A 13,847-nucleotide genomic window follows, 5' to 3' on the forward strand; every position below is an offset into this window, starting at 1 on the left:
ACTCTGGGTAGTGGATTAAAAAGACCATCAATCTCCAATGATATTAAAGTACAATTCTGAACATTACTGATATACTGAGTGGCAAGTCAAGATATCTGCTGGGTTTTTATTGTTGGGTTAATAGCACCACCTGCTGGACAGGTTTAATGTTGCTTGACTGAGCAGTACGGGAGAATAAAAGATGCCAAATTTAGGGCCGGTTTCCCGGACATCTCCATTGAACATGCTTTTTAGTCTAGGACTAGGCTTCATCTGTGTCCGGGAAACCGGCCCATATAGTTCAATTAGCAAGTAAGTAACACTACCTGTTCCATGATACTGAGGAAAATGACATTGAGACAGAGAACCAATTGAGAAAACATTTCAATGGTTCTGAATGACAACCAACATACATTAACAGCATACATCATGATTAATGTGAATATATAAGATTAAAACATTGCACTTTAAAATAATATGAATGCATTGAATTGTAATTCATAACATCTTCTGAAGATCAAATCAATCAAATCATTGTACATAAAAACAGAGCAGAATGAATCATCACATCTGGGGACCATCACCACCAGCATGACTAGTATCTATGTGGACCCTACTACAGTTTAACCAGCTCAGCTATAGACTACACCAGCATGACTAGTATCTATGTGGACCCTACTACAGTTTAACCAGCTCAGCTATAGACTACACCAGCATGACTAGTATCTATGTGGACCCTACTACAGTTTAACCAGCTCAGCTATAGACTACACCAGCATGACTAGTATCTATGTGGACCCTACTACAGTTTAACCAGCTCAGCTATAGACTACACCAGCATGACTAGTATCTATGTGGACCCTACTACAGTTTAACCAGCTCAGCTATAGACTACACCAGCATGACTAGTATCTATGTGGACCCTACTACAGTTTAACCAGCTCAGCTATAGACTACACCAGCATGACTAGTATCTATGTGGACCCTACTACAGTTTAACTAGCTCAGCTATAGACTACACCAGCATGACTAGTATCTATGTGGACCCTACTACAGTTTAACCAGCTCAGCTATAGACTACACCAGCATGACTAGTATCTATGTGGACCCTACTACAGTTTAACCAGCTCAGCTATAGACTACACCAGCATGACTAGTATCTATGTGGACCCTACTACAGTTTAACCAGCTCAGCAGTACCACAGAGCCTAAACCCAGGATAGAGGGGCTGAGTGAATGTGGTCTGGACTCTGTGGAGGAGGGTCATTGTGTCAGAGACACTGTAGAAGGACAGAGTACCTGCCTTGTGATCCAGGTACACTCCTAGTCTGGAGGACTGAGGGCCTGATACTTCAGTCTCAACATTATTGTGTATGAAACAATAACCACCACTAGAGCACTCTAAACTCCAGGACTTGTCATTGTATCCAAATGCACCATCTGTCCCTGTTCTGCTGATGTCTTTATATGAGACTGCTGTATAAACCCACTCCCCACTCCACTCCACCTCCCAGTAACAGCGTCCAGACAGACCCTCTCCACACAAAACCATCAAGTCGTTTGTGAATCTGTCTGGATGAACAGGATATGGTTGGACTTGGCCTGTATAGGTCACCTTTCTGTTCCCTTCAGACAGAGAGAGGCGTGTGTATGCTGTGTTTGGGTCCAGTGTGAGCTGACAGGAATCTGGGAGAAGAGCAGAGCAGAGACCAATGAGGGGAGTTAGAACAATAAGTGAAGTCAGATACTGTATCTACCCTGTCTTTGATTAGAGCACAGCAGAGATCAAATCAGAGAAAACTGAGGAGTCAGATAGATACCCAGTCTTTGATTAGATCTACTATTGCTATATATTTCTAGAGGGATTGTTAGGAGTGTCAGTAAAAAGAGACTGTTAGTTACTTCAGAATAAAGAGACTCACATTGTAAGAACTGTTCTCTGGTCTTGGGCTCTGGAGGCAGTACAACATCCACTATATTCACTACAGACACACAAACACATTCACAGAGAGAGGGAATGTTATCATCATACCATATTCCACATGTATATGACTAGTAGGGAACTTTCAATGGTCTAAAGTTGATGTTCTTATTATTTTCAACACACCTGTAGTGGAGATCTTGGTCCATTCTCCTTTAAGGACGTCTTCTAGTTTCTCTCTCAGTTCAGACACAGTCTTACTCACATCTCCAAAGTACTGAAGAGGACGGACAACGATGCTGGGTAAGTCTGAAGATACACTGGTACCGGAGAGAGACTGATAACTCTGGAGAGAGAGAGAGAGAGAGAGAGAGAGAGAGAGAGAGAGGGAGAGAACAGAACCAAATGATTGAGAGTTTCACATTGAGTTTTAATTTCATATCACATGTAACAAGGCAGTTGAGTTACCTGGAGGAAATGGATGTGATCCTCTGTGTGTGAGAGCTGCTCCAGCTCAGTGCTTCTCTTCCTCAGCTCAGCTATCTCCTGCTCCAGTTGCTCCAGGAGTCCTTCAGCTTGACTCACTTGAGCCTTCTCTTGGGCTCTGATCAGCTCCTTCACCTCAGAGCGCCTTCTCTCAATGGAGCGGATCAGCTCGGTAAAGATCTTATCACTGTCCTCCACTGCTGCCTGTGCAGAGCTCTGTTAAGAGAGAGAGAGAGACTTGTCTTACTTTAATGAGCCATCCTCATTACACTAACACCCCCACCCCTAAAAGCACATTGCGTGCCACCACAACCTCCACACAATCACATTATCCAGTACCCAACACCACAGTACAATACACCATCCAGCACCACATTCCAACCGTCCATCCAACCCCTCCTCTCCAGCCGTACAGACAGCCCCCCTGAGCCCCCATACCTCCTGAAACATCTCCACACTGTTGATCATTTTGTACAACTCAAACTCAACCCTAAGGCGTCAACAGTAATGGCATTACCCTGGCAACACAGAAAAAACATGATGAACAGTCTGTCATTGCAGAAAACGGACACACCTCCCCAACTCCCAGGTCAACCCGAGCCAACCAGCTATTGGTGTCCAGGGCTCCATGTAATACCCTCCACTGGACGACCCCTGACCTTTCCAGCACTGGGAGCTTATAGAGCACCCTCCACCTATACCCTGCCATGCTCTCAGCCCCCACAACCCCCTGCCACTGATGCCCCTTCACTCCCACTAAGCTCAGAGTGTTAAAAGTCAGTAAGTCCTCCAGACTCTCCTGCCAGTCCCCAGTCTCTGCTGTCCCTTGCAGTGGTGGAAACGGTGGTGGCCCCTCCTCAGGCTGCTCCAGCCCTCAGTACTGCAGCATAGAAATCAGAGACCCCTGCTGTATTGAGTCTCTCCTGCCGCATGATGAAGAGCTGCTGATCCAGCCCCAAACCACCAGCCCTCCTCAACAGAGCACATGCTGGTTCCCTCCAGCCCACCTCCGTACGGTACAGAATCCTCTGTGCTGCTGAGTCAGAACGCTGCCACCCTGACCAGAAAAAATTCACTAACTTGCGCTGCAGGTCCACAAGCAGACCACCGGGGGCGTTGAGAATGGCCAATTTAAGCCATAGAGAGGATGCCACCAAGTTGTTGATGATCAGCACCGCCCCTCTGTATGCCACTTGGGAGATGAGCCACCTCCACTTCGTCAGCCTCGACACCACCGCTTGTGACACTCCTTCCCAGTTCTTCCTATCCCAACCCTCCGAGCCCAGATACACCCCAAGCATCTTGAGCCACTCACAGCCCCACTGCAACCCCCCTGGAAGCTGCGGAGGTGCCCTGTCCCTCCATGCCCAACATAACAGAGCCTCACTCTTGCCCCAGTTTCCCTAAGCAGAAGACGCCCCCTCGTACACCCTCAAACTATTCTCCAGGGCCTGTAGGTTCTGCTCATCCCTAACCAACACAGACGTCATCAGCGTATGCTGCCACTGCTATGCCTGTCCCCAACCCTATGCCTGGCTCCCACACTCCCTGTAGCCTCCTGCGTAGCAGGCCCAGAAAGGGCTCAATAACAAGAGTGTATAGCTGCCCTGACAGAGGGCATCCCTGGTGAATGCCCCTCCCTACCCAGACTGGCCTACTGAGCCCTCCCCACACCTTGACCATACATGAAGCCCCAGCGTACAGCATTTGAACACAGGCCACAAAATTCTCCCCACAACCAAAACAACACATTGAACAGATATTCATGGTCCACCCTATCAAAGGCTTTCTCCTGATTATGAACAGATTGTTTGTGATTGAGCGTCCTGGTACACAGTACGTTTGAGTCTGTTAACGAGGACCTTGGTAAAGACCTTATAGTCCAAACAGAGCAATGCCACAGGCCTCCAGTTCTTTATGTCGCTCAAATCCTTATTTTGGGCAGGAGAGTCAAAGCCTCCCGTCTACAGCTTAGCGACAGCTCCCCCACCCCGACGCACTCACACAACACACGTCCTGTAAAATAATTCCCCAGAACTTTTTATAAAGATCCACAGGCAGACCGTCTGAGAGACAGCAGCTGAGAGTTTGTGAAAGGCCAGGGAAATGTCTATTTGATTTATCTGTGACAGAGAGAGTTTGGAAAGGTCTGTGAGCAGAACCTGAGAACACCCAGGATAATAATAATAATATGCCATTTAGCAGACGCTTTTATCCAAAGAGACTTACAGTCATGTGCATACATTTTTACATATGGGTGGTCCCGGGGATCGAACCCACTACCCTGGCATTACAAGGACCATGCTCTACAGAGGACCACAGAGTTCTGCCCTCTATAAATCAGAGTACAACTCCACAGCCTCATCTCCCCACAACAGAAGTTACCCACCCATCAGGCTCCCTCATCTCCCCACAACAGAAGTTACCCACCCATCAGGCTCCCTCATCTCCCCACAACAGAAGTTACCCACCCATCAGGCTCCCTCATCTCCCCATAACAGAAGTTACCCACCCATCAGGCTCCCTCATCTCCCCCACAACAGAAGTTACCCACCCATCAGGCTCCCTCATCTCCCCACAACAGAAGTTACCCACCCATCAGGCTCCCTCATCTCCCCACAACAGAAGTTACCCACCCATCAGGCTCCCTCCTCTCCCCATAACAGAAGTTACCCACCCATCAGGCTCCCTCATCTCCCCCACAACAGAAGTTACCCACCCATCAGGCTCCCTCATCTCCCCACAACAGAAGTTACCCACCCATCAGGCTCCCTCATCTCCCCACAACAGAAGTTACCCACCCATCAGGCTCCCTCATCTCCCCCACAACAGAAGTTACCCACCCATTAGGCTCCCTCATCTCCCCACAACAGAAGTTACCCACCAAAGTTACCCACCCATCAGGCTCCCTCATCTCCCCACAACAGAAGTTACCCACCCATCAGGCTCCCTCATCTCCCCCTTAACAGAAGTTACCCGCCCATCAGGCTCCCTCATCTCCCCCACAACAGAAGTTACCCACCCATCAGGCTCCCTCATCTCCCCCTTAACAGAAGTTACCCACCCATCAGGCTCCCTCATCTCCCCACAACAGAAGTTACCCACCCATCAGGCTCCCTCCTCTCCCCCACAACAGAAGTTACCCACCCATCAGGCTCCCTCATCTCCCCCTTAACAGAAGTTACCCACCCATCAGGCTCCCTCATCTCCCCACAACAGAAGTTACCCACCCATCAGGCTCCCTCCTCTCCCCCACAACAGAAGTTACCCACCCATCAGGCTCCCTCATCTCCCCCTTAACAGAAGTTACCCACCCATCAGGCTCCCTCATCTCCCCACAACAGAAGTTACCCACCCATCAGGCTCCCTCATCTCCCCACAACAGAAGTTACCCACCCATCAGGCTCCCTCATCTCCCCACAACAGAAGTTACCCGCCCATCAGACAAACGTAAAACAAGGGATTTTCTTGGTTTCCCCACTCTGTTTTTCCAACCCCTCTGGTGAAACAGAGAACTGAGCCCTGTACTATAATATAATATAATGTGCCATTTTGCAGACGCTTTTATCCAAAGCGACTTACAGTCATGCGTGCATATATATATATATATATATATATTTTTTTGTGTATGGGTGGTCCCGGGGATCGAACCCACTACCCTGGCGTTACAAGCGCCGTGCTCTACCAGCTGAGCTACAGAGGACCAGGTGCAGACACATTTATGAAAGCAAAGACAAGGTCATTATTTGGGCTCTAAACACTAACAACCTACCCTTACACACCTCTTTTGCTACCCCTGCACTAAGATTTCTGCCATGGCATTTAAATGTTTTTGTTTGACATATTCCCCCATTCTTTGCCGGCGTTCATGTTAAGGAAGTCTAACCGTGAAATCTCCATAAGAGGTGGGAGGGAAATCACCACAATCAGAAACCAGTAGAGAAGCCCATAAAGCCGCCATGCCAGAAAAAAACATCAATTTAAGCAGATTCTGAAGACATGCCCTTAAGAACCCATGACCCATTTTCTCAGCCTATACCGCTTCCTGGGTGAGAGGACACTAAACCCCTCATTCTTCATCACGTGTTGTACTGACCTTACAAACCTTCCAGGATCAATCAAATAAGACTCCAGCAGAACCTTCTTTTTCCCCTTTAGTCTCCATCAGGAACCTAGAAAGTTCTCTCACCATATATACTGGGCCCTCAGCCTGACTGGCTGTCAGCTCTGGATCCAATGAGCCGTCTGAAAACGAGACGCCTTGTCCTCCGCTCCCGCAGACTCACCTCCCCCCTCTTCCTCCTCCTCCATTGGCACGGTACCGTCCTCCTCCTCCCCAGTCTCTGCCCCCCTGCACTTCCCCCCTGATCAGAGCCTCTTCCCCAATGACAGGTAATATTTCCTGGGATGAGCCCACCAAGCCTTTGCCCACCGGAGTCTCTGTTACTACAGAAACCTGCCTCAGCTCATGTAGCCCAGCTGCAACCCTCCCCACCACCGCTTTCTCCACGGCCAGCGCACCACCACTTGGCCATGCACTACTCTCCTCCTTCCTGGTACCACCACCACTTGACCCTGCTCTACTCTCCTCCTTCCTGGTACCACCACCACTTTACCCTGCTCTACTCTCCTCCCTCCTGGTACCACCACCACTTGACCCTGCTCTACTCTCCTCCCTCCTGGTACCCCTGCCATTTATTTTGCAATTCTGAGTAATCACTACTTTAGTACGGATTACTAAGGAAAAACACTTTATTCAGTACTACTGCAGTTGCTTAATAATTCCAATAGATGGCAGCATAAGACCATGAATGACATTTCAGAAGATTAGTTTAGTTCTCTCCCTGGATACACCACCACTCCCCCTCACAGGAAAACTCCTCCTGCCTGAGCTTTTTACTGTCCCTTTCCACACTGCTAACGCAAGAGGAAGGACTGAAAACACATTACTGTGAAGTAATATAATGATGAGTCATGTTTATTATTACCTGTTTTTATGGTCATGTTTTGAAATTATACTTCATTACTATAATGATTATCAATAAGCCTAAACATTAATTCAGTCACCTCTGGTCGACAAAAACGTATTTTCCTAGTACATTAATTGTCAAATTCATCAACCAGCATCGAGCACTCTGCCTTCTCACGCAAGCGAGGGGCATGTTGAGGTAAATATGCTAACCGCCACGGTTGCATTATGTCATTTATTGGTGGGCTGGAAGATGCAGTGTTTTTTCTTTTCTATTCAGAGGCTATTTACTCCCAATATGAGATCATTTTATATAGAAGGTTTTTATAATGCATGTTTACTAGGGTTGAGGTTAGCGCATCTGAGTAGGGATTATTTGGGTTCAATACCTGTCCTACCTATCAATCATATTGCTGCTTGTAGCCTATAACTGATGATCCCCACACTAGAAACACCCAAAACTATCTGTGCTAGCAAACCCTGTGTTCCACCCCTCCCCTGTGTAACCTTGAAGTTTGTTAAGAAACAAACACTTGTCTACGAAAAGAGACATGTTTAACGGATTCCGCTTGGCACCCAGCCGAGAGCACACGGAAACCACTTGCAAATTTACCAAAACTAACCAACTACTTGCGGTCTGTTCGTAAGCAATAAACGGAGGCAGATTAGCCACCACAACTCTTATCGAAAGAGGCGACATCTGCACCAACACACCCCTCACAACAAGACAAACCTTTTTCATTAACACAACCACCGCCTTGTTCATTCTGGATGCAGAGTCCAGATGTTCCGCTCCAACCTGTTCGCCGACCATGAGCAAAACTTCCTCCACACCTTTCTCCGGAACGGACCCGAAGCGACAGCGTTTCTTCTCCACTCGGTTGAGGCCATCACGCCGCCCTAACAAACTACCCCTACTCCCTCCTAACAAACTACCCCTACTCCCCCCTCAACTCTAAACGATAAACAGTGGAAACTAATAAACAAACCCTCCACCATCAGAAAATACATTCAGAAAATACGCAAGAACCAAAAGAAAAAAGAATAGTAGCCCTCCTCATGAACCACAAATCTCTCACACAACCAACTTCTTCTTCTATGATATAATGGCGGTCCACAAACCAACGTTAAAGGTGCATGCCGCCACCTACTGTGCTGGAGTGTGTGGTCAATCACGGTTTCCAACATTTCTAAATCCTCCTACCTAACTCAGTACTTCTGAGAAAATAAAGAAGAGCCCTACTAACTTCTAATAGACCCTCCCCCATCCCCAAAATCCCTTCCAAACCCCCCCAACCCCGTCCAACCCAGCAGAATCTCACCACTAAACCCATTCTCTCAATTCTCCATAATAACATTAATACCTCCAATAGCAGGTCACTCCTATTAGATTTACCAGATGATAAACTATTCAATACAGACAGAGAATCCGACCATACTATAATTCTAACAGGTTGTACGTCCTCCACCCACTGGAGGGCAACTATTATCACCAACAGTTCAACTGAGTATACTGACAGTTCATCTGTTAGTCTTCTACATATCTGCACATCAAATTCAGGAACGTAAACGCCTGCTCCTGTGAGCCCACTATCTGGGTCCTTGCATCCGTCTGTGAAAAGCATTAAAAAAGCATGAAAACTTTTACCAATGTAATTGTCAACCAGTTTCACTATATCACTGACTTCTGACCAATCTTTCCTTTTCTCTACCAAGGTTAGATCAACAACAGGGTCTGGGAGTAACCATGGAGGAACATCCCCTATCACCACAGAAGGGCCAACCTCCAACTCCCTCAAACCACTCTCATCAGCAAGCTTTCCAACTGTCCAACCAAAACCACTGCCTTGTCTACTAGTATATTCCCAACAGTCATCTAGAACAGTAGCAGTGGGATGCTCAACCTCACAGCCTTTCAACCCAATAAGATAATGACCATTTTCTACGCTGTATATCCAAAGGCATCTCTCCTGCCTCCACCAGTAAGGCACATACAGATGTTGATTTAAATGCACCAATACATATCCTTAAAGCTATATACTGGATTCTGTCCAGGTTCTGAAGCCAAGTCTTTACCTCTGTTCCATAAACTGTACACCAGTAATCAATTGTCGTCCTGATCAGAGCTCTATAAATATCCATCAACGATTGGTTATGAATGGGGTGCTGACAGACAGAGACCCACACAACCAACTACTGCAAAAGTGATGGAATGAGAGAGGCAGAGACACTGTACATTGCAATAATGTAACGTTTCTTCTTCTTTGGAGTTTAACGGCGGTTGGCATCCAATATGTTGCATGACCGCCCCCAACTGGAATATAATATAACTCTATTTTACTTTGTGATACAAAATGGGAAAAGGGGAAAGGAACATTTAATTAAAAACCTTCCAACTAACCCTACACTCATTAAATACCCACTACCCCATTCCACTACTTTGACCCTATCTGCTCCTGCACCATGCCAACGGCCTGGGAGGACGGGACACCACCACTCAACACACCCTGTAACTCTTCTGAAGTCTAATCTTGTATGCCCAAATACTTCTCTGCAGCTGCCACCACAACATATTTTTTCTTTGATTTACGTTCCATTTGTGCGGTACAGTTGATAACCATTGCTATGAACTCTAAGAAGCTAACTTTACTAAAGCATATATCACTCGTTGGCCTATCCCTCTGTGCTGGCACAGATCTACTACTCACAGGGATCCTCTCAGGATCTCTCACCCTTGACCCATCCTCCTCTACTTCCTTCACTGCCTCAGCATACGACACCTTCTGCTCTACTCTGACTCTAGCCACCTCAACCTGCCTCTCTCGCACTGGACACTTCCAATCCCCAGCAACATGGGCATCCCAACAGTTGACACACACAACATTATCCACCGAAACTACACAATCCTCTATCCCATGCCCTCCTGCACACTTCCCACATCTTGGAATCTCCCTCCTACAAACTGCTGCAACATTACCATAAACGTTGCACCTGAATCAATACAGTGGATTCGGCACAAACTTTATTCACCAGAACAATCTTTTATCCCATTCTCTTCCACACACATAAAACATCTTGGAATTTCTCTCCCACAAACTGCTGCGAAATGACCATAAACGTTGCACCTGAATTTATGGATTTGGCACAAAAGCTCGAATCAAGATAACTGATATATCATAACATGACTTTCTCTGGTAAAGACTCATAACTCAAAAGGACTGACTCCTCTGTTTCACCACGCTCACCACCGGGTCTGTGTTGCACCAAACGGCGGGAATCACAAACACCAGCAGTCTTCAACCTTAATTGCTCCACTTCTACACTTAACGCTACCCCAGAAATCACTCCTTTCAATGGTGCCCTGTTCCTAAGAGCAAAGCAAGAAACAGATCTTGACCCAAGTTGCGTGAAACGGAGCGCCCACTCCCTCTGGTCAGAAGAAACACAAACAAATATCCCAAGTCCACTACAGGTTACCTTCACTGATTCAACTGCACCCAACTCCTTTCCCACCCACCCTGAAACCACAAATGGATCTGCCAAAAGGTATGGATCCACTTTCTCCAACAATGTAACTCCTACTGCACCAGATTCTTCTTTATCATGTCCATTGATGCCAGGCTCTGGTTCTGAGCTCATCACCACACCTTCTACCTCACTTAACTCTCCCTCATTCATTTCCATTTCACCTCCAGAACTCGGTCTGACTCACTCTGTTTGCACTTGAGTTATAACATTTGAAATGTCTCTATTCCTTTGAAACTTTTGTGAGTGTAATGTTTACTGTTCATTTCTGATTGTTTATTTCACTTTTGTTTAGTATCTATTTTACTTGCTGTGGCAATGTAAACATATGTTTCCCATGCCAATAAAGCCCTTTGAATTCAATTGAATTGAGAGAGAGAGAGAGAGAGAGAGAGAGAGAGAGAGAGAGAGAGAGAGAGAGAGGGCTCCATGTTAATGTATAGGGGACATGAGTCGGTCATGGTTACTCAAGGTTATGTGATGAGGTGGCCCCGCCTTCGACTTCAAAATCAGTGTCGGCCCTCAGCCCAATAGGGAATGACCTCTTGGTGTAACGGTCAAGATGTTGGTTTCTCCCTCAGTAGACCAGGGTTCATATCCCGCCGGTTACATTAAGCAGTCTATTCTCTGACAGGGGTCCAGACAGCCTGTTCCCAACAGTGGGATTGGATAGGGGCCCCTCTCTCTCTCTCTCTGACTGGAGGAGAGATGTGAAATGGTGTGTCTCCTCTGGTCAACAATACTCACCTTGAGAGACTCCACAGCCTGTTGGAGCTCCTTCAGCTCCTTCTCTCTCTCCTGGAATCTCTCCTGGACCTTCTGCTGACTCATCCCCAGCTGCCTCTGTGGAGAATCACTCTTCAATGAGCTATCAAGCTTTATTTGTCCAGTAGATCAATAGTATAGTAATGGGACATAGGGCCCATAGAAGATAGGGATTAAAATGTTGAGGAAGTGTCTGTGTGAAATTATATTATTATATTGTTATGTGAATGATTATAGTTTTAACAGTGCACAAAACAGGGGAGCTGATTGGGTGTTTAACAAATTACAATGGTGTTTGACTTTAGAAAATGGTGATACATTTGGAGAATCTGGGTTAACACATCTATATAATCAAGGTTTGTGTTCATATATGTTCTGCTGAGGATTGATTTCATTTGAATGATCTCATATTCAAACAGCCTTAGTTCCTACTGTATCTTTAATTATTTGTTTATCAGACAGTCACCAACAAGTAGTTCTGGTCTTACCTGTTTCTCAGTCCTCTCTGCTGCAGCTGACACTGTATCATGGCCTTTATGTTCATCCATCACACACAGCAGACAGATACACTGCTGATCGGTACGACAGTAAACCTCTAGCAGTTTGTCATGATGAGAGCAGATCTTCTCCTGTAGTTGTGCGGTGGCTTTGACCAGCTTGTGCTTCTTCAAAGCAGGAAATTCATAGTGAGGTTGGAGGTGAGTCTCACAGTAAGAGGCCAGACACGCCAGACAGGACATGAGGGCTTTCTGCTTTCTGGTCCCAGTGCAGAAATCACACGCCACATCTCCAGGTCCAGCATAACACAGAGCAGGAGGGGGAGCAGCCTGGAGTCCTGTCTTCTTCAGTTTCTCCACCAACTCAGCCAACATGTTATTTTTCCTCAGATTAGGCCTTGGAAGTGAACGTCTCTCTGCACTGAGGACAGCTATAGACCCCTTTCAGAACATCCTGATCCCAGCAGCCCTCAATACAGCTTCTACAGTAACTGTGTCCACAGGGGAATAGGCCACCGGCTCCTTCAGTAGATCCAGACAGACAGAACAACAGAACTGGTCCTGGTCCAGCAGAACTCCCTGCTGAGCCATTTGGACGGTTGTTCACTCTCACACAGACAGACGACACAGAGACTCAGATCAGTTTCGTTTCCACAGAAGAGAGTTTGTGGGAGGGGGAGGGACTTCCTGGTTATGCCAGAGGGGTGGGGTTAGAGGGAGGGAGGGGTTAGAGGGAGAGTGAGAGAGAGAGAGAGTAGAGAGAGTGAGTAGAGTAGTGAGAGAGATGAGCGAGTGAGTGATGAGAGAGAGAGAGTGATGAGTAGGAGGAGAGACTGACGAGAGAGAGTGAGAGAGAAGAGAGAGAGTCTGAAGAGAGAGAGAGATAGAGAGAGACAGAGAGAGTTAGAGAGAGAGAGAGAGAGAGAGAGAGAGTGAGAGAGAGAGTCAGAGAGAGAGAGAGAGAGACACTGTCCACAATGTAATACAAGACAAATATTGTGTTCCTAGGTTATGGCCTTAATATGGAATACATTAAATAGAGAGTGGTTAGAATATGTAAAGGGTACAGTTTCTATGAAGTACATATGATAATTGCTATAAATTAATTTTGTAATGCCTTAAACTTGTGCTATGACACTAACTATAAGAAATGAATACCGTATGTATTGACTGATCATTGAGAATGATGTAACACTTTACATTACAGTGTGTTTAATGTGGTAATTATTCCTGTTAGTCCAGTGTTGTAAAGTACTGTTGAATGCCTCATTAGCTATCCACTGTACTAGCAGCAGTAACCCTAGCCAGTAATAAGGCTACTGTAATGGAAAGTGTTACAGGAAATATAAAGGAAGGATTTATACATGTCATCTATGATATACTCTATGTAATGATATGTATATGTCTTCTATATGGTGTTCTAGTACTCTATGTAATGATATGTCTATGTCTTCTATATGGTGTTCTATACTCTATGTAATGATATGTCTATGTCTTCTAGATGGTGTTCTATACTGTATGTAATGATATGTCTATGTCTTCTATATGGTGTTCTATACTGTATGTAACGATATGTCTATGTCTTCTATATGGTGTTCTATACTGTATGTAATTGATATGTCTATGTCTTCTATATGGTGTTCTATACTGTATGTAATGATATGTCTATGTCTTCTAGATGGTGTTCTATACTGTTATGTAATGA

At 46.0% G+C, this 13,847-nt stretch overlaps 1 pseudogene across 1 annotated transcript; it reads right to left on the reverse strand.

Annotated features, from left to right (window-relative positions):
* Positions 1–86: 86 nt before the first annotated feature.
* LOC311148962 (tripartite motif-containing protein 16-like) lies at positions 87–12,752 on the reverse strand (annotated as a pseudogene). Its single transcript has 6 exons — positions 12,134–12,752; positions 11,628–11,723; positions 2,369–2,602; positions 2,087–2,246; positions 1,902–1,961; positions 87–1,665 (listed from the first exon to the last, which is right to left on the reverse strand). The product of its transcript is annotated as a tripartite motif-containing protein 16-like (transcript).
* Positions 12,753–13,847: the final 1,095 nt, after the last annotated feature.

This window comes from Coregonus lavaretus, assembly GCF_964263955.1.
Source record: "Coregonus lavaretus genome assembly, chromosome: 21".
Taxonomy (NCBI): Eukaryota; Metazoa; Chordata; class Actinopteri; order Salmoniformes; family Salmonidae; genus Coregonus; species Coregonus lavaretus.